The following is a 22,367-nucleotide window of genomic DNA, read 5'->3' as shown; positions in this document are numbered from 1 at the left end:
CGTGGATCTCCACCAGTAGAACACACCTTGATAAAGCTGTAAGTCAGCACAGCGAAACGCGTTGGAGCGTTTGGACCATCCTCCAGAGAAATAGTCACACTGCTAATTGTTACAAGCTGTCATTTGACCACCTGCTGAACTATCTGATCCTGTCCTATCATCTATCGTTGAGGTTGCAGACCGACCATCACTCCTGGAATTGTATTGCGCAAACAAAAAGGTTCCCCGGGCTGGCTATATCATCTTCTGCCAACGGGCCATCAACAGGTTATTTACAATATATGGACGGACTCCCTCCAAGTTCCATTGGACATTTATTTCCAAGATCAGAGCAGGTTTCATCGATTCATCAGTGGTGACTATATATGCTAGAGGTCCTATCAATTCTACTGTTATTTTAATATTGTATTTTCATGTATTTGTTATATTAAATTTTTATGATTAGATTGATGCATACACTGTCAGTAATTATTGTGTGAAAGCGCTGCTTAACTTTGTTGTTTCTGTTTTTCTATAATTCTGGGGAATTGACCACCCCCATAAGCAGCTGCTTGTTAAGGCAACAACTCATATAAAAGCGCTCTAAACGTTAACCCAGTTTAATATTGCACTTGCAGCATCTCTCTGCCTGGATCGGATGTGGGACCATTTGTAGACAACAAGTAGATAGACAGCCATTAGGTCGACACCATTAGTTCGACAACGCAATAGGTCGACATGCTTTTAGGTCGACATACCATTAGGTCGACATGCCATTAGGTTGACAGTGTCTAGGTCGACAGTCAAAAGGTCGACATGGTTTTTTTCACTGTTTTGTGTCCAAAATGTTGACACAGTCGACATGGACACAGTTTGAAGTGAACCGCAGCCCCTCGCATCGCTCGCTTCGCTCGCAATGCTTCGGGCACGGTGCCTCGCTGTGCTCGGCACACTATTTTATTCTCCCACCACGCCCTAGTGGATAGTAGGGTATGAAATAATGCCTGCTGGCACGTGTCAGCTCAAAAAACAGTGAAAAAAACCATGTCGACCTTTTGACTGTCAACCTAGACACTGTCGACCTAATGGCAGTGTCGACCTAATGACATGTCGACCTGATGACATGTCGACCTATTGACATGTCGACCTAATGGTATGTCGACCTAATGACATGTCGACCTAATGGTATGTCGACCTAAAAGCATGTCGACCTATTGAGTTGTCGAACTAATGGTGTCGACCTAATGGCTGTCTATCTACTTGTTGTCTACAAATAGTCCGGATACCCCTGTCTCAGCTTCAGGATTTTATATTTATAAACTAGGGAACACTTTATTTAATTATTATATTGCCTGAAAAAGTTCTGTACCATGAATAAAGCCTTTCATCCTTATCTTTCTATGGTATATTTAATCCCTTATCTCTTCAAATACTGAAAGCCCCTCACAGTGCACATGTACAGGATGGATGGAGAAAGTGAATGTAGGAGGGGAAAAGAGTGGGCAGGAGGAAATTAGGGATTACGTTTTAGAGGATGAATGGCTGGATAAATGGATCCCAGAGAGAAGTCTGGCAATGAACTGGATGACAATGTAAAAAAAAAAAAAAAAAACATTAACAGGATAACATCAGAGCAACATCAGAGCAGCATTGCCTGCTAGACATCTGTTAGTGTTCCGCTGCATGTGCTGCTTTGAACTCTCACTGTGTAATGTAAGCTTATGTTACAGTACAGTGAATGTTATATGAAAATAACATTGGACACATCTCCCATCATAGAACTACAGAATATACCCATTCACTACATGTGCCGTTTACTATGATACTTTGCCGTCCAGAGCTAAGGAATAAACAGTCCCTACAGGTTTTTTGGAGGATGAATTTGCAGACAAAAATTTGAAGACTGCAATATCTGCTGCGGCGGGTCCCACTTAATGGGGGGTATTCAATCTCCAGCTGCTATTACCGATGGGGCAAATAGCGATGGGGCCCTATTCAATGCTTTCTTTCCCGACACCATTGAACAGGGATCTCGGCAGAACGGGCCCGACTTTAGAAGCAGTTAGGCCCATTCTGCTGAAAACAGCCATGGATTGCCGAGCTCACGGCTGCGGCTCGACGATCCACGGCCGTAACTTGCGGCCACACCCCCTTCTTGTCGTTCGGCACATGGGACATTGAATCCTGCCTGCGGAATCACAGTCGAGCCAGCCGAGAACGGGACAGGGTCACGGCTGTTGGGCCAGCCCGACAATTGTGACCCGGGATTGAATACCTCCCAATATGGAAGGCACTGCAAATTGCAATTGATAAAGTGGCCTCTAAATAACATTGAGGTTTTTTTTTTTTTTTGTCAAAATTAATAAAACTGAATCAGTAAACAAAATGTGCAGATTTTTATAGTAAATATGTCTTCCTTCGTGCAACATTTATTGCCCACCTAACAGATTCCATGGAATACAGTTGAAAAATTAAACAAAAATATCATTAACTACAGTATCTCTCTGCGCTTTTTTTTATTACATAGGCCTTTAAATGCATTTGATAGCATAGCATTTTACCTGCATCTCATTTTGTCATCCAGCGTTGAAACTCATCTGCATACAAAGTTAATTAGTAACATATTACTTGTTCCCTTGCAGGCAGCCCAGAACTCTTAACATTGTAGCCAGTGTTTCAATTGCAACATTGGCTGATAGAGATTTTCAAATGACATATTCCCAGTAATAGCTTTAGCTGCAGAACCTTTAGTAAAAAGTGACAGTAATTAAATTGATTAAAAAAATTCAGCTTCATTACTATTGCTGCAGTCAGGTACAGTGGCAGCCCATTCAGGATTTACTGTGAGAAACATAAAAGCGTCCAGTGTTCCAACAAGGATAGCCCACTCTTAAGCCCACAAGGGACTATTAATACAGTTATGGTTTTTATACAGTACTGTGTACTAATTATTTGGCAATGATACAAATCGGGGGTGGTGTTGTAGAGATGGGATGGAAGGGTGTGGAGGGTTGGGGTAGATTGGAAGGGAGAGAGGGAGGGGAGGAGTGGGAGGGGCATAGTGTGAGGGAAGGGGTGGAAGGGGAGTTAATGAGGGTGGGTTAAGAGTTTGAGCAATTTTGAGAGAAAGGGTAGGTTGGGGTAAGAGGTTTATGAGATGGTAGTCTGGGATTTTGGGAGAGAAGGAGGGTGAAAGTGAAGGAAAGTAGGATGGAAGTAGAAAACATGGTTTGAGTGTTATGAACGGTAAGGTGGGAAGATTTTAGAGAGTAAGAGATGTGAAATAAAGACCAAGTAGGCAGGAAGGAGAAAATAAAAACAAGGTATTATGTGAGGCGCAACCAGCAGCTGCTGGTAAGAGGAATCTTAAGAATATAAATAAATATTAGCACTGGCTGTACATAAAAAAAAAGATGGGTTCTTTTCTTAAACTATTTAATTGTATCTTTCACATATTGGGTGAAATGTAATGACATGCGATTTTTAAGCATGTATAAAAATCGCACAAAATCGCACTTTTTAAAATCGCGTTATTGGGCCGATTTTCACATATTTAATGAGATGCGATTTTGCGGCAAAATAGCGCAATAAAGTGCGATTTTGTGCGATTTTTAAGTCCTGAAAATGTGCGATTTTCAGTCATGAAAATCAGCACATTTTCAGTAATGTGCGGTGTGTTGAAAAAAAAAAAAACGAAAAAAGAACGGCGTGCGGTCCCCCTCCTGAGCATAACTAGCCTCGGGCTCAAAAAACCGGTGCTGGTATCATAAAATCAGAGGGACAAACAAATAGGGGTTCCCTTGATTTAATGAAACCAGCACCAGGCTCAAGGTCCAGCGCTGGTTCCCAAAATACGGGGGACAAAATGACTAGGGGTCCCCTGTATTTTAAGAACCAGCACCAGACCCAACCAGCCAGCAGGGTAATGCCACAGCTGGGGGACACTTATTATATAAGGTCCCGCGGCCAAAGCATTATCCCCTTGGCTGGTCAGCATGGGCAGGGGTCCTGGGGAAGTGGGGACCCCCCAATGAAGGGGTCCCCCCCTCCAGGACTTACCAGCCCATGATGAAAGTCTGGGGCTGTCCCTGATGCCCCTGGGCAGTGGGCATCGGGCTGATGAAAAGTGTAAAAAAAAAGATTAAAAACTATTGTTTATACTGTAGAACTATGAGTCCCAGCAAGCCGAATTTCTCCAGCCCTGGAGCCCAGGACCCCGGACCAGACCCGGAACCAGGACCAGGGCCCCGGAACCGGACTCTTCAGCCCAGGAGCCCCGGACCCAGGGACCGACCTACGGGCTCAAGGTAACATAGAAACATAGAAACATAGAATTTGACGGCAGATAAGAACCACTTGGCCCATCTAGTCTGCCCCTTTTTTTAAACATGTTACCTCAAACCATATTTGATCCTTATTTTTTTGTAAGGATATCAATATGCTTATCCCAAGCATGTTTAAATTGTACTACTGTATTTGCGTCTACCACCTCTGTTGGGAGGCTATTCCACTTATCTACTACTCTTTCTGTGAAAAAATTCTTCCTCACATTTCCCCTGAACAGTGGTGTAGCTAGGTGCCACAGCGCCCGGAGCAAGGGCATGTTTCGCGCCGCCCCCCCCCAATTTGTAGTAGGTGAGGCTCCTGCGCAATGAAAAGTGGGCGTGGCCCAACATTATACCACACACCGTAATGCTCAAGCATAGTAGTGGTGTGGAGCAGGGAATGAGTGATAGTGCGGAGCAGGGAGGGAGGGTGGGAGTGATAGTGCGGAGCAGGGAGGGAGGGTGGGAGTGATAGTTGGGAGCAGGGAGGGAGGGTGGGAGTGATAGTTGGGAGCAGGGAGGGAGGGTGGGAGTGATAGTTGGGAGCAGGGAGTGATAGTTGGGAGCAGGGAGGGAGGGTGGGAGTGATAGTGCGGAGTGAGAGGAGAGGGTGCCTGGGTTTGAGAGAGAAAGAAGAGGGGGTACAGAGATAAAGAATCATGGATAGAGAGAGACGGGTGGATGAGAGAAGTAGTTAAATGAAGTGGAGTGAGATAGGGTGTCAGGAATAGGGGGGCCCCATCAGGGCAGATGGAAAGAGAGGGGTTAGAGAAAGGGAAGAAAGAAAGGAGGGGGGATGAGAGATAGTGTCCCATGATAGAGAGAGAGAGGGGTGAGAGGTTGTGAGGAAATGAGAGAAAGGGGGATAAGAGAGAGGGGGGTCAGATACAGAGAAAAAGAGAGGGTTAAGAGGGGAGATCAGACCTAGAGAAGAGGTGTGAAAGAGAGGGATCAGGTACAGAGGTAGAGAGGGGGTCCGACTCAGGTAGAAAGAGGTGAGAGAGAGGGGAGGGGCAGGCAAAGAGAGAGATGAGTGAGAGAGAGCATGTCAGGCAGAGAGAGACAGTTAGAGGGGGGTTAGCCAGAGGGGAGGTTGGGGAAGTTCCTTGTGTCAAGCGCTGCTGCCATCATGGTGGCAGGATCTCGGAGCATGGCAGTCCGATGGGGAGTTGCTGCTTCGCTACATTGGCAGCAGGCACAGTGCCTGGGTTATGTGGCACACAGTGGTGACCGTGATGGGGGAGGGGAGAAGATGTGAGACAGCCGCAGGGTGTCTGGGTGTGAGACTGATGCTTTGTGGGCTCTGACAAAAAAAAAATACAAATAACAAATAATCAGTGCTTGAAGAAAGTGCAGCACTGAATACACTCCAAAAATACACATATACATGCTCCCATATAAACGTATATATGCTCCCTCCTGCACATGCTTCCTATATGCATATATACACATACCCCTCCCCAATATATACTTCTTCTAGATACACATACCACCAATATAGAGATATATAATAAAACCTCCCATACATACACTATAATATATATATATATATATATATATATTACACACACATTCCTCTGAACATACACATATCCCCCTCCCCCCCCCCCCAAAAAAAAAAATATATTTAGACATCCATGCTTCCATATTATCAGCCAGGGTGCCGGTGTTCGGTGTCATCAGTAAGGTGTGATCGGTTTCCTGCACTAGTAAGTGCAGGAAAGGTGAAACACAGGGGATGAGGAATTTGTGGTCAGGGGCTAAGGAACCCTTCCCCTGCAGCTACTGGATGAGCAGGTAAAAACACAGAAGGGCGAGCAGGGCAGACGGGGACCTCCAGCTACGCTACTGTACCTCTAACGTGGCTGCAGCTGGTTTGCTGGTAGAGCAGCAGCCTCATCTGTTTGGCGCTATATGCAGACACGCACACACTCTGCGTCGGCCGGCCCTGGCGGCGAGTGATGGGGAGAGGGACGCTCAGAATACCTGCTCCGGCAAGAGCAGTGAAAGAGCAGAAGTGCCCCTTCAGGGCGCACAGACTCCGTTCTCACGGATCTCATGCAGGGTTGTAGCTACTAGCTAGGCGCTGTGTCCGGGAGACGTGCACTGTGCCAGTGGTGCTATTTAAAATTCACATCTCCCGCTGGACCGCACTAGCCAATAGGCGCTTGCGGTCCAGCAGCCACCAGTTGATTGGCTGCTGGACTGCAAGCGCCTATTGGCTAGCGGTCCAGCGGGAGACGTGAATTTTAAATTGCAGCACGTCTCCCGGACAGTGGACACAGCGGGGAGCCGGGACGGAGCGGACGAGCTGGTGGTGCCGGCACAGCTCCGGCGCCATGTTATCTTCCTGCGCCCGGAGCTGGTGCTCCACCGGCACCACCCTCGCTACGCCTCTGCCCCTGAATCTTCCTCCCTCTAGTTTCAGTGCATGTCCTCGTGTTCTGTTGCTCCTCTTCCTGTGAAGAATGTCTCCCACCTGTACCTTGTTAAAGCCCTTGATATATTTGAAAGTTTCTATCATGTCCCCCCTTTCCCTTCTCTGCTCTAAAGTATACAGATCTTTTAGTCTTTCCTGGTACGTTTTGTGATGTAGGCCATGCACCATTTTAGTTGCTCTTCTTTGTACAGTCTCTAATGTATTTATATCCTTCTGGAGATATGGCCTCCAGAACTGAACACAATACTCTAGGTGAGGTCGTACCAGTGACCTATACAGTGGCATTATTACTTCTTTCTTTCTACTGCTGATACCTCTCCCTATGCAACCAAGCATCTGACTTGCCTTCTTCATTGCTTTGTTACATTGCCTACCTGCTTTTAAGTCCCCTGAAATAGTGACACCTAGATCCCTCTCTTCCTCAGTAGTTTCCATTATAGTGCCATTTATACTATATTGAGTCTTTGGATTTCTGAGACCCAAGTGCATGATTTTGCATTTTTTTGGCATTAAACTGTAGTTGCCATTCTCTTGACCATTTCTCTAATCTGCCTAGATCCTCAATCATTTGTTTTACCCCTCCTGGTGTGTCTACCCTGTTGCATACCTTTGTGTCATCTGCAAAAAGGCACATTTTACCCTCAATTCCATTTGCAATATCACCAATAAAGATATTAAAAAGCACCGGTCCAAGTACAGATCCCTGGGGTACTCCACTTGTAACCTTTCCCTCCTTTGACTGTACTCCGTTTACTACAACTCTCTGTTTTCTGTCCTGCAACCACGCTCTTATCCATTCAACTATCTTAGAATCCAATCCCAAGCTTTCAAGTTTATTTAACAGTCTGCGATGTGGGACAGTGTCAAGGTAGGTAAGTATCAGTATGTGTGGGCTGTGGATGTATTAAACTTTTATTTTTTTAACTATTTTTTTTACAACAGAACCATGCACAGATCTCAATGATCTGTGCATGTTTCTGACAAAATCGCCAGTCAGAACCTAGTCTATTTTTTTTGCGATTTTTAGTAACCTTTACTAAAAATCGCAACCCATTAAGGCCCTTATTCTGGTTGGTGCGGTAATATCCGCGTGCGTTCGTGCCGCCGATGTTTTGTGTCTGCGCATGTGCAGAGGCATCTCTGCGCATGTGCGAGCGGAACGCACGGCCACATTCCGCATGAAATGTGTACACTACGAACAGGGGGTGGAGAGTTGTGTGAAGGGCTGTTTGGGCTCATTACCATATGTTTACACCCCGCGTTTCATGGGCGTTCCCATGCAAACGCTGGGCGTACGTATGGTAATGCGGCTGTGACGCACGTGTGGGGACGGACATATGACATTGCCGGATGTCAGCTGCCCGTCCAGATCCCTGCTTTTGCATGGAGAAATGCCCGTGTGGTCTGAGGTTGCGGGAGCTGCCTGGCCACTCGGTCCTGCATGATGGGGGAGGTTCCCTGAGATGGAGGAGGTGTATTCATGAGATATACACGTGCGGTCCGTTCGGACAGCTTCTTAACGCGTACAGACGGAGTTGGCGATCCGTATGGAAGGCGGGGTTTAGGACGCACGGTGCGGGCCGCATATTCGGATCCGGACGCACCGATCAGAATAAGGGCCTAAATATGCGAGTTCTATACTTTTTAATGGGAAAACGGCCGTTTTTGCAAAAAACCCCGCAAAAATAAAAAAAAACTGCACCCTATTAAATTTTGCCCATAATATTTAAAATGGATATCCATGAGTAATAATACAATAATGTAGGACTAGGGTCTCCTTAAAAGATATATTAGGTAGCTGTACTTTTACCAGATTCTGATGGTATTCCACTGAGTAGTTGTAGATCCTTTTTGATCTTTTAGGAGCCAGTTGCAAATAAGCTCAACTCATTTCCCTGGTAGTGTCGGGAGCAAGTGTAGGAAGTGCAGGTGCAATGTATTTTGCGATTGATTGAGGGATTGTAGGAGGGATGAAAAATGGGGGGAGCGGGGGGTGGGGGCAGCATCGGGGACCGGCAGTGAGGTAACGGGGACCGGGGAGGAGCTCTGTTAGAAGGGGGTGTGCGTGCATCCCCTTCCGGCGGCTGACGGGGGCTGGCAGTTGGCGATCTGATCACCAGCCCCCAGATGGAAGTTGATGTCTCCATCTGTACAGTGCTCCCTGTACAGTGCCCCCTGTTCATACTCTGTCACATTAAAGTGCCCCTTCAGGCTGGACAATAGATCAGACCCAATTTCTTATCAGGCAAATCTGGGAAATTGGTATGCAGTTTTACATTCTGGGTAAAGGACTGCCCAAGGCTTTTAACCCCATAGCCGTGACACCCCTTGCACCCACTATAGTTATACCCATGCAGTGCTCTGTGTTTATCTCTTTCAATTCCCCCGCAAATCAATCACAACTGCTTTACACTCCATTTTAGACAATTTTTCATACCTACTTGAAAATGATTGTATCAAATCATGGATTAGGTTACATTATTTGGAGCTTTAGATCTGGTGTCAATTGTGCTAAAATGACCAGTGCACAAATAATTAATAACCCAATGACAGGTGCCCCCCAAAAATGATAGATTAAGCTTCATCTCAATATTTGAATAAGTGAGGCCTAGCAAAGCAGGGTGTCTGACAGGCAAAACAACACTGATATTTCCTATTTTGTAATGGTCTTGGTGCCATGTCCATAAATAAAATTAAAAGTCTTTGTTAAGATAGAGACCATGATTTTTTTCTTTGCAAACTTCTCCTAAGCAGCCTAGAGGAGCTACAAGAAATTAATTCCCGCACGGTTGCTTCTCACTGATAGAAGAATAGGCTTTACTGGGTGGCAACTGATTGGCAATTGGGTATTCACATCCATGTGTGTGTGCAATGGGCGTATAGCCATAGTTATAACCTACAGTTTTCTGAGTTGTGTGTATGACTTATACACCCATGGGGCAGGTGTATAGTAAGTATCATTACTAGCAGCATTCATATCTAATAGCATCCCATCAGGACTGTCTGGTGGGACTGACATGCTATAAATTCCTAACCTTATGTATCCCTGCTATTATCCCTATAGATTGTAAATTTGCGAGCAGGGCCCTCCTACCTCTATGTTGGTCTGTTAATACCCAGTTTGTTTTATCACTGTTGTTTCCAGCTGTAAACGCAACAAAATATGCTGCGCTATATAAGAAACTGTAAATAAATAAATAAATGAAATAAATTACTAGTGATGTGGATATTAGGGGTTGAAGAATCTCTTGGCGCTAATATGATATGGGTTCGCCCGTTTGGAGTAAGGGGGATAGGTCCCCTAATCCCCAAGAAAAACATATATGGAAAATGGTATACCATTTTTCCATATAATTACTAGTGATGACTCTTCTCTCGCCCAGAGTGGTGGTGCAATCACAGTGATGCGTAAGACTCACAATATAAGCACATAGTCAATTATGACTCCTGTTCAAATATCCACCTGGAACTGTCCTGAATTTTGACAGCATAACACAGAGTACATACAGTGACTATGTATAACATATATGTAATCTTTATTTTTGAATATTGCGCACTAATTATGTACATTTTAATTGACCTTACTCCAAAGTCTAAAATAAGCTAGCCTCTTCTCCAGAAATAGAACTGTGATTCTTGGCCGTCCTTCTAAATGCTATGAAAGAGAATCCATAATAAAGGTTCTTACTGATAATAAAGAACCTTTAATGGTGCAGCCACATTAGGAGGATGTGACCCCTCTCATTGGATTAAAAATGCGATAGTCTTCAAAAGGTTCAGACCTAAGTGCTTGCCTGTGCAATTATTATTTTTTTTTTTACTTGAAAATCAATGCCGCTTGCTCATCCTACTGACTGCTTCTCATGGAGGTTTAATTCATTTATCATGATGGAGAACTTTAACTCAACATATTTGACTACAAGACCCATTTATGATCCTGTATCATCGGAATTAAGAAGGAAGAAAATTAGAAAATTAAGATGTATATGTTCCCAAAGAGATGTAAGCCCAGTTTGACATCTCATTGGAATGAAGACTGATCGCAGGAAACTAATTTATATTTGCTGCCAATTACATTTTACTGGTAAAAAATATTTTTAGATTGCATAGATTAGAGTTGTTAACCCTCTGCAGTCTGCTCTGTCAATTATTAATAGGAACATTAAAGTTCATATTAGTTTAATGTAATTGATGAATCAAAGACTGTCTGTCTGAGGTTTGTCAGGTTTCTTGAAGGAGAGAATTTGTATCTCCAATATGCATAGAGACTTTAATACTTGCATTGAAATAATATAAATTTGGAATTTCAATTCTAAGCAATAGAAATGTTAATCTACACAAGTACTGTATTCAAAAACGTGCAGTTTGCTTTGGGGGCCAGAGAGCCACCCAGCTCTGAATCAGTATTTTCTGAATGTCAAATTTAAATTGAATGCACTGTACACATGGGGTGACTGGAGCGTGTTGCAGTGGTTAACCACAGATCCAAGGGCGTAACTACCATAGGTGCAAGGGGTGCAGCTGCTGTGGGGCCCAGAGCTGAAGGGGGCCCATCTTTGCTGTCTAAGTAATATTTTTTACATACATTTATCACCATCAGTTGCTAAATCGCCATGTGAAAAGTGCAATTGTTTCCTGAAAAGTTCAAATTTTTATCATATCAGAAATGAAAATCGCATGCGTCTTATCATGGGAGTTGACATCAGAAGTCATGCATGCATTTTTTAGACCAACTGGAATGCGACTTTCATTATGTGACATGCACACAAAAGTCTCCTGATTTATGAGTCACACTATATAAACCCTGATCCTCCATTTTGGCCTTTACATTTTTTGGCCCTCCATTTTTTTGAGATGGCTTCTGATAACAGAGAAAGACAAAAGTGGTGCAGGAGTTGGAGAGTGAAGAGTCAAGTGAGGAGGAGGGAGGAAGCTGACCCATCCTGTCTAGCATCAAAAAAAAAGCAGAATCCCTCTAAGTCCTGTAAAAATGTCAGGACTTAGGGAGTGATTTAGATGATTCATAGCGGGCCCGAATTTGTTCATTTGGCCGATGGTGGGGTCTGGGCATGCATGAATATGCGCATGTGGAAATCACCTGAGCGAACACCTTCAGCAAGTTTCACACTCGCTCGGGCACTCATTCCATCACGGGAGGGCAGGAGACGGAAGCAGGGGAACTATCAGTGTGTTATGGGTGCACCCATAGAAATGCTGGTTGTACCCCTGAAAATGCAGGCACGTCGATGCCTGCTTGGGGTGGGCAGCTGACGTCACATGCGCCAGGACGTTGGGCAGGATGGCGGGCAGGGTTTCCCTTCTCGCTAGGCTGCGAATATATGCAGCATAGCAAACAAGTTGGAATAAGGCCCTTGGTTCAGAGCCCCTTGGTCACGCCCCTTAATGACTAAATAGTAATTTTGAAGTTTGTATTTATTTTTAATTAGCCAACAATAGGATGTAAGTTTTGTATTTAAAAAGTGCAAAGTAATGGAAATGGGGGTACAAGTTATTGGTCAGGTTTATTGAGGTGCTTTATGAGTGGGACAAGTGTTTTTAGGCTTGCAGGTGGAAGTAATCTTTTTTTTATTTTAAAGTGCCTTAAATCGCCCCTAATATGTACTTTTTCCCATATTCATGTATTGTAAACCTTATAAGATACTTTAAGATCATTTATTTTCCTCAAAAAACTTTTTTTTTTTTTTTTGCATTTTTCCAGTGTTTTTCAAATGAATATTACAGCCATTAAACGCATTTTTAATATCATAAAACTTTTTTGTGGATAATTTAATTTCGTACATTTTTTTGTCATTTTTGTGAGTATGGATTGGTGGTCAATTTTCACCTGTACTTGCTGCTGGTTAACACATTGCAGTACCCCTTCTTTTTGCTAAACTTCAATAGCAGAGTTTGAAAAGCGGAAGTGCGCATATCAGCGATGAGCTGCTTTTTCAGCTGATGATAAGTGCAATCACTTTACCCACAGTTGTAGATTGCGTTATCAAGCTAATAGGATATCGCTCTGTGCCATTATTATGAATCTTTAGCAATAGATAAATGGATCATTCATCTTGAAATTATTTTTTATGATATTTTTCTCAGCTGCTACAAGAAGAAATCATGCTTATCCGGGTGACCTGGAGGCTGGTAAATATCAGATTTTGCACATTCGCACAGTTGATATTATTTTTAATATTAACTGACTACCCTATTCTTACCAAGTAGTCATTATAAGTAACCAGACGTGCAGCGTAAAAACATCACAGCAGGACAAGCCGCATCAGGGGATGCCTGGTCTCTGCATATTCCATGCAGACGGCATGGAATATGCAAAAACGGCATTCCATAAATGACTGCCCCCAACGAGGAGACAGAGTGTAGAGATCTTTTTGCATCTGTACAGCACTACCAGGAAGTACAGATTCTTGGATTGAAGCTTGTGCGCTCTGAGCAGTAACCCCTGACAACGAGCATGTAACCCCTTGCAATGATCTAGAAATCCCAGACAACAAGCATGTGTTACCTGGTAATTAGCATGGTACCCCAGGACAAGGAGTATGAATCCCCTGGCAAGGAGCAAGTAACCCCTGGCAATGAGCATGCAACCCCTAGCAAGGAAGTATTCCCTGCAGTGAGCATGAAACTACTGACAGTGATCATGAAACCCCTATCTACGAGCACCAAACCCCTAGCAATGAGCAAGTAACCCCTGGCAACAAGCACCAAACCCTTGGCAATGAGCATGAAACACCTGGCACTGCGCACCAACCCTTGGCAATAAGCATGTAACCCCTGGAAATGAGCATGAAACCCCTGGAAACGAGCAAGTCACCCCTGGCAATGAGCAAGTAACTACTTACAATGGCCATGTAACCCCTGATAACAAGCATGAAACCCCTGGCAACGAGCCCTAAACCCCAGGAATGAGCATGTAACTCCTGGCAACAAGCATGTAGGTAAAAAAATAAATATGATTAACGTATAGGGGTGGGGGAAAAAGCTGCAGAGGTTCCTCCATCTGAACAGTTTGGATGTATTTACAAGATTATAATGTATACTTACTCCATTTAGATTAAACTAGCAGACTGTCGATCACCTTTAAATGATGCATGTGCAACTTTAGGAAATCATTGTATAACAGCTGTAGTTGATTAAAGACATATTTCAGCATAGTATATATCTATGGGGGCTGATTCAGCATAAGTATAGAAATTTGTGTTAATGCTTTTCACTTTGGAGGACTAGAGATGAATTACAAAATGTTATTAGGATTGATGTGACATATTTAATGGCTGTTTATTTCTCCCTTTTGTTTTCAATTTGCCGATGATCAGTGGCTCATTAAATGCAGAGCATGCTACATTCTCCCTCTGAATTGTAAAGAATGTGCTTAAATGATTTTGCAACAAGTGCAGAACATTGTATTAGGCTTGGTCGGGGACAGTGAAAGAGACAAACCCATTGTGTATTTTGGAGCTTAACAAATGATATATATGCTAAATTTGTGTTAATATATTTCCACTTAAATTGTAGCATTTGCATTCTTTCCACACAAGCAATTTCTATGAGGATGATAGATTGTCCATGCATATTGGCCCAATCGTGTCAGCATTTTAATGGCTTGTGCCTTTATCAATCTCCTTCCCCTTGCACAGACAAACAAATTGCGGTATGGAATATTACCAACTATAATAGATCAGGGGAAAACTGAATTGTTTGTTGGCCTTGCTGACTTTCACAGAAACAATCAAGAAATTATTCACAAATGTTTTTATGAATAAGCAGCATGGGGCTGGAAAGGTTATTGGAAAATTGTAAGTTTTAAAATGAGATTCTTATGTAACTTTAAAGCTATGAGAAGGATTTGGAATACACATTTCTTTCAAGTTTCATTGTTAAACATATACTTGCACAACAGAACTGAGGTTTGTCTTTTAACAATGCAGATATGATATACACGGTAATAAGAGAAGATTGAGTGATGGGGGAAATATTTACTGAGAGGGAGTGCTACAGTATTTCACATGTGATCTTGCTATGGGCAACCAATCAGATACTATATATTATATTTAAGAAGGCGCTCAATAAATAAGAAGTAGTTTCTGACTGGTTGCCCATAGTAACATCACATGTACAATAAAACCCATCATAGTAAATTCCCTCCATAGAATTAAACATGAAATAGTCTATGTACTAATGGACTAGTTCAATGGGATAGAGGAGTCCATGGTTTATTACTTTGATTCCCACAGCACTTGGGTGACCACAAAAAAGAAATGCTCATCTAATATTGCAAGGAAGCAGTGATAATGGAGAAGAAGTGAGCCAGTGGAGAAGTTGCCCACGACTAACTAATTAGCTGCTCTGTATAATTTTATATTATGTAAATTATAGATGTCGCTCCAGTGCTGACTGGTTGCAACTTCTCCACTGGTTCAATTCTCCTCCTTTATCAATGCTGCACACTGTACATCTGCCCCTGCTGTGCTGCTGTCTGCTGCAATTGGATCAGCATAAATATTTCTGTATTAAAGCCACAAGTTAATGGGGAAAATGGTACACTTATTTTTAGCAGGATATCACCAGAAAGACTGGATAAATATACAGGAGGCAGCCACAGATGTCCTTTCATACAGTATTTTTATTATTATTATTATTATTATAATTTAATTTTTAAGGCGCCACAAGTGTTTCGCAGCGTCGTACAAAGGAACAGTACACGGAGACAAAACTTGGCATAACATTGAATAAATAACAAAAATAGAGTACAAATAAAGAGCGCCACAGTTCAATACACATTACAGCTTAAATATAAGTAGTGAGGACTCAATCAACATACATCTAGAGGCTTGAGGCCAATGATAGAGATGAGTATGCGGACGAAGATGGTCACTGAGTGTTTGAGTATAGGAGAGATGTGAGTGAAATGTGAAGAGAAGTGGGCTATGACAACAGGAGGGAAGAGGGCCCTGCTCGGAGGAGCTTACAATCTAGTAGGAAGGGGAGACAGACAGATTACAAGAGGTATGTACAGTATGAACTATACTGTAGTGCATCTTGGTTGAAGCTTTATCTGAGCCTAATATCGGGGATTAGAGCTCACAAACTTTATTTAATTGTGCAATTAATGGGTGTTTCCTATGCCTAAACCACCAATTGTGCAATTTTCAATTGAATCACTCTGCATCCTGTAATTACCTGTGGGCAGTGGCGGTTTTTACCTATGGGCTGCAGGGCTGCAGCCCCCCCAGACAAAATCTGACACTGTGTGAAGCCACACAGTGGCAGTCACAGACTCACTGCATCAATTTGTGAGACCGCACTGGCTTCCTATTGGAAGTCCGAGCTGCCAATCTCCCAAGGCAGTCCCATTGGGAAGTGTTCCCTCCCTCCGGGATGCCTCTCTATGCGCAGCTGTGGGGCAGCCCCTAAAAATCGGTTCTAGGCATGCACAGTACTGTGGATGATACTGCACATATGCTGGACCCGAGACAATCAATATGATTTTACGGATCTGCTCCCAAGCAGCCCCATAGAGTCTGGGACCAGCGCATGTGCAATACCAAAGAGTCTACTGCACATGCTCTGGTCCCGTGATGGTCATATAGACAAGCAGGTGGTGGCAGGGACCTGTGGGGACTAGCAGCAGCGGCTCTGGAGGGGGCCAGCATCACGGCAGCCCCTCTCCTCTGCCAAGGTAAGCCTGTAGGCAGTGTAAGATTAAGGTCCACATAGGCCTGGAGCTGAAATTTATGAAGGGCCTGTTGTGTTCCACTGAGGGGTGTGCGATCAATGCTATAAAGAAGGGGAGGGTTTTGGGGGAACACTCTGCCTGGGCGGGTGTATGGAGCGTAGCCCATAGGCTTTTAAATGGCAGTAGCTGCGGGGGCCAATATCAGTAATGCTTCATATTAAATATATTGCCTAATCAGACAGGATCGCATCCGTCATAGATGCAGGTGGGGGCTGAAACGAAAGGATCACATCAGATATACCTGCTGAGGCCCCTCCTTCATACATGCACAAGGAATTTTATATTTGTGGCTGACCTTTCAAAATGGGTGTTTTCAGCAGTGCCTGATTAACCCTTTGAGTGCCAACATCTCTGTAAAAGATCATCAAAATATCCTGTAAAAATGCCAGCCTCGTTCACATTTGTTATATAAATTAAAATAAAAAATGTGTAAAAAAAGATTATGGGACAAAGGTAATTGGGTGAGTTCTAGAAAGTGAGAGATTTTGGGAGAGTTTTGCCCTGTTTTTTAAAGCAGCAATCAATTACATGGCAACATCAGCCTTGTTTTGCAGTGTAAATGATTGCTGCTTTTCTGAAACGCTCACCCTATTACATTTGGCCCTATATATCCTATATAAGATAAACATTACAGGTCATTATGATGAATAAAAATGTTTGTTTGGCAATTTTCACACATAATATGACAAATTCACTTGACACTCAAAGGGATAACCAAAAGGCTGATTCGGTTGCTGTCTAGGGCAGCAGGACTGGGTGGCGCCTTGCAGGTGATAGCCGAAGAATAAAATTAAGGCCTAATTTATTTCATGCTTAATAGCTATCACCCATCACAATGTACTGTGGGGGGTACATTTCTTAAGGTGACTGCCAGGTGGCTGTGCCAATGCATTTTACTGATGGAACCATTACTTTATGTACATTGTGCTACAGCGCCAGCTGGGCAGCCTAAAGCCAAAGTCACCTTCACATGCCACAAGCATTTGATCCTACAATGGTTGTATAACCTTTATTACCTGCACATGTGAAGTATGAACGGTGAGTCCCTGAGTGCCCATACGCATGTTTTTAGCAACATTACAAGGGGAGCTACACATGTTTTAGCCTTGGGCACCCGGGACCTTTAATCAGGCCTGTTTTTTGGGGGAAACTGCCACATTTATACATATCTGAACCACACAGTACTACTCTGATGTCCCAAGCTAATTATGGGAGTGTTACAGTAGGTGGAACTTCTGAAGGTCCAGGGCTTTTGGGTATGGAGGAAAAGTTTTTGATGGAGATATGGGCTCAAGGCTTTGGATGGGTCCTGGGGCGGTGCTTCAGATGGGATCTTGGGGCTGGGCTTTGGTTGAGATCTTGGTGTGGGCTTCGGACTGGCCCTGGTTTAGGTTAGGGTGCTGTCGGCTGGCTTAAAGCAGGAGTTTTTACACTTACTGGCAGCACTGCAGGGGATCCTGTGGGCCTATTTCCAATGGTGGGTCTGCAGCTGAAGCTCCTTCCCCCCAAATGTTAATCTGGCCCTACCTGTGAGGCAAACCCCGCTACTGATTGAATATACCTTTTTATATGTTTATGTTTTTAGATGCAAATAAATTGGTTGCCAGGAAACTGATTGGTTAGCAGTAAATTAGAATATATTGCCCCAAGTTAATAAACATGCCGTCCTGCAACAGTTTATCTTATTGAACTAATTAGAACCAATATAATAAGATTATACTGGCTTCTAGGCAGAATAAATGGTAATAAGCTAACCAGTATGGAAGTAAGTGGGATATGAATATTACTAAAAAATATTAATGGACATTAAATTCCACTTAATTGTGTTTGGAAGCAGTATATTGTTATACGTCTCATAAATTTAAGCAGTATAAGTAATTTGTTTTACTTCTCTTGTCTTCTCTTCAGTTTCATGCAAGACTTTCCAATGCACATTATAATATTTATTAGAGGGAAGTTCATTAAGAGTGGCAATAAGAACTTGAAAGAAATTGTGTATAAATAATTAGTTGCTTAAACACTAAGTGGTAGATAGTCAATTTAGGATGAAAATGTTCTAAACAATGTAACTTTGGAACTAGTTAATCAGATTCTACTTTAGCTCATGCTGGGTTGGTTTTGTTGTATATGTAATGCGCAAAATAAAATAATCCTGAATAATAACCATTTTTTTTTTAAATATGAAAAAATATGATAACAATTTTCTAAATGATTATGATAGAAAATGTTTACTTCTCTTGTCATTTTTAACACAGCTTTGTGTATTTCTAATCTCAAAAAGAACTAGCAACAGAGTTTTGTTTTGAATCATTTTTTTTTTTTTTTATTAACAAGAATAAATGTGGTACAGCGTGGTCAATAATCACATCTTGGTCAGGTGCATATCATTTCAAATGCAGGAGGAAAAAAACAGAACCAAAATTCTCAGTCACAAGATTGTATGATCTATACATACAGTAGATATCTACATGCATACATACATTTGACTTTTCATTCTTATTTTATTTTATTTATATTATTTGGCCCTCCTCCTCCCCAACTAATCCCAAACAGTAACCCCAACCCAACATATATGATATACTAAAACTAGCTGGATGCCCTCCTATGTCAATATCAATCACGCTTAGTAGCATATTCTCCCAAACATTGCTGTCTTACTTCACAATTGCCCGGTCTTGAAATGCTAGGCACTCTGTATGCTCAGTCAGTGGCCTCCTGTATATAGAGAGGAGATTCCATCCATTTCTGCCAATTTTTCTGCCAATTCGGGACCATTGGGGGCCATCCATGAGCGGGCAATAATGACCTTAGCCAAAGCACACACGTTAATAACATACAATAATTCCGCACGAAGTAAAGCCCCCTCTTCGGCAGCAACACACACAGTTTTGGCGTTAATGAAACAAAGGCAATACCTGTGGAGTCCAAAGCCTGCCTTACCCTAAGCCAAAAGTCCTTAACCAGCAGGCATTCCCATAGCAGATGCCAGAAGGTACCCATCCCAGTCAAGCACCTGGGACACACAGAGGAAGAGTGTGCCCCAAATCTACCCAGCTGCACCGGTGTCAGATATGTTCGATGTAGGATAAATAATTGTATTTGTTGAAATCTAATACTAGAGGTGGCAAGTCTAGGTAATTCCCTAGCGGCTATCCAGTCATAGTTATCTATAGGGCCTAGGTCAAGCACTTATTGTTCCTTGAGTTCAGTAAGGGGATCTAAATGGTGGTTAAACAACAGGAGGGAGTAAGTTAGGGAGACTGTTGTCCTGTCGCTGAGGGGCAGATTTATTAAGCTTGGTGAAGTGATAAAGTGTCTGGTTTTTATCACCGGCCAATCAGCTCCTAACTGTGAAGTTACAGGCTTGGTTTGAAAAATAATAGATAGGAGCTGATTGGCCGGTGATAAAAACCAGACACTTTATCACTTCACCGTGCTTAATAAATCTACCCTAGAGTGTAGTCATAAAAGACCTAGTAGAAGGAGACAAGGCAGGGGGGGATCTCTAAACTGTGCCTGCAAGGCATGCCTTAATTGTAAATAATGAAAGAAAAAGAGTTGTGGCAAATCAAACTCAACTTTTAGTTGTTGAAAAGATTTTAGTACCCCATTCAAGTATAGCTGACCCAATGATATAACTCCCCCTGGAGACCCACAATCGTTTCCCTGCAATGGTACACGGTTAAGGCAATTGATTAGAGTGCCACAGTGATGTCTCTGGATCAATATCTGAAAACCCAACAAGGGCCTGGGCTCCCTGCCATACTTTAACTGCCTGAATACATATCGGGGGACTATGAGGATGTAGTTTGGCCCCCAATAACCACTGTACCGGAGTACATCCAGAGACACAATGTCTAATAAATGCAGCATGTAGTGAGTCCTCATTGGTATCCTGAACCCACAGCCTAAGATGTGTGAACTGTGCAGCATAGTAGTAAATCCAAAAGTTTAGTAACAGAGTTTTTATTTGTAACAATGTGAATTGGGTAGTTCTAGCCTTTCTGTTGCCTGATGAGGCCACTGCAGTTCTACCTATCTCTCTCATTACACAAACATCCAAACATAATTGTATATAAGCTGTATGCACCAATGCAATATAAAAATGCTTTAAGCTACTAACAATAAAAATGTTGCAGACCTACTATACTACTATAATGTTTGACATAGAGTGTGTCAGTATAGCTTAGCCTTTAGCTGTTGCTGTATTCCAACACCTCTTTTAAACAGCTGAAGCTTATCCCATTGACCTAATTTTCTTATGATACATGCAATCATGTTTTTGGTTGGACAGATCTTCTTGTTGTTGTAGATCCTTCAATTAATTATACCTCACATAAACATGCTTGGTTGTTGGATTAACTACAGTAGTTCCATCTTTGTCAGTTATTAGGTACCCCTGGCTGTCTTGAAGAATTGTGTCAGATCTAACTGCTGCTTCCCATGGTGTGCAAGCTGTCTAAGCCTTAACTCTTACTTACTAGTTTGTGCTGCTGCAGCATATTCTGCCTATGCTGAAGGAAAATATACAAAGGCTTGCATTCTGCAAGTTCAACTATCATGTCCACCACCAAGTACAAATATATAGCCATTACTAGATTTTCTAATGGTAGTCTTTAGGCCAATCTGTATCCACATATATCCGGTTAGATCGCATTTGTGAGTGACTCAAAGTCTTAATGGGCCTACACATGGTGTGATATGTGCCATGTACGTTTTGTACTAGATTGCATCGCATCAAGTTCAAATTGCATGCAATACATTAAACAGTGTGTGATTTGATGTAGAGCGATACAATCTAGTACAATAAATACTGCCTGTACATACTTTTTGTACTTTGCAATATGCTACCCGTGGGAGCGCAATGCAAGCCATATAGAAATACAGTTTGATTTGAACTACATGCACTGCGTTTTGAACTAAAAAGTTCAAAACACATAAGACCATCGCACCATGTGTGGGCACCATTAAGGCCCCCATACAGTAATATGATATGACTCTTTTTCACACAATTTTGGCCCATTGGGACAATAAATCATGTGAAAAGAGTCATATTGTATGTTATTTACTTCCGACTCCAATCTGATGCACATTCAGATTGGATTCAGAAATTGTCATGCCTACCACAAGGGTTTTTCTTATGCCTGGGCAATGAATGGGATCTCATACAATACATTGCATGCAAAAGGCCTGCATATGGTACCTTGCCGGAGTATATGGAGACCTCTAGTTGGACAAAGTTAATTGGTTTCTTTAAAAAATGGATATTCCCTTTTACACTGTTCCAATCTTAATTTCTTAGTTTCAAAATGTTTCTACTGTACATATGATTTTCATTGCTGTTGTCATGTCAGATCTGCTGGAAGTTGAAATCTAGAGCTGTTTTTCTTTCAGTTGTATGTATGCATGAGTTTCTTATAGTCAAACACACTGCTTAACCTCCTTTATGTAGTTAGTTTTCATGCTAGCGGTTACTGGTTTTGTATATTGTATGTCCGAATTCTCAAGTTTCATTTGTATTTTGTGTCTTTGATGAAGATAAAATCATGAATATCCGTAACCAGATATCGTGTTATCTTTTCAAGGTCTTTTGTCTCATAATCCTTCTTTATGGCTTGCAGTATTTCAATATATTCTCTTCTTTCTCAAAACAGACAACATTATTGTCCACATAAATCATAACTGAGTAGATAGATCTATATGTCAGTAATTCTATTTGTCTCTATATGGGGGTCTGCTCTGCTTTGTGAGCACTTCATTTATTTTGATATCCTATGTTCTCACAGCCTGCTTCAGACCATATATACTGTTTTGGAGTTTAGTAACTAAGAAGTCTGTTTATGAAGACCCCATAAGAAGATTTCAGCAA

At 42.3% G+C, this 22,367-nt stretch overlaps 1 long non-coding RNA gene across 3 annotated transcripts in view; it reads left to right on the top strand.

Annotated features, from left to right (window-relative positions):
- Positions 1–22,367, top strand: part of LOC146030628 (uncharacterized) — a 48,558-nt gene that overhangs the window by 17,870 nt on the left and 8,321 nt on the right. For 2 of the 3 annotated variants that reach the window (XR_014456122.1, XR_014456134.1), the window contains exon 2: positions 4,146–4,286. The exons of the other annotated variant lie outside the window; for it this stretch is intronic. This is a non-coding gene — a long non-coding RNA (uncharacterized LOC146030628). The remainder of the gene's footprint in view (positions 1–4,145; positions 4,287–22,367) is intronic. 3 annotated transcript variants of the gene reach the window in all.

The sequence above is a fragment of the Crinia signifera genome, chromosome 1 (assembly GCF_055691185.1).
Source record: "Crinia signifera chromosome 1, ASM5569118v1, whole genome shotgun sequence".
Taxonomy (NCBI): Eukaryota; Metazoa; Chordata; class Amphibia; order Anura; family Myobatrachidae; genus Crinia; species Crinia signifera.
Note: the sequence above shows the minus strand (reverse complement) of the source record. Positions and strands in the feature narration are given on the sequence as shown.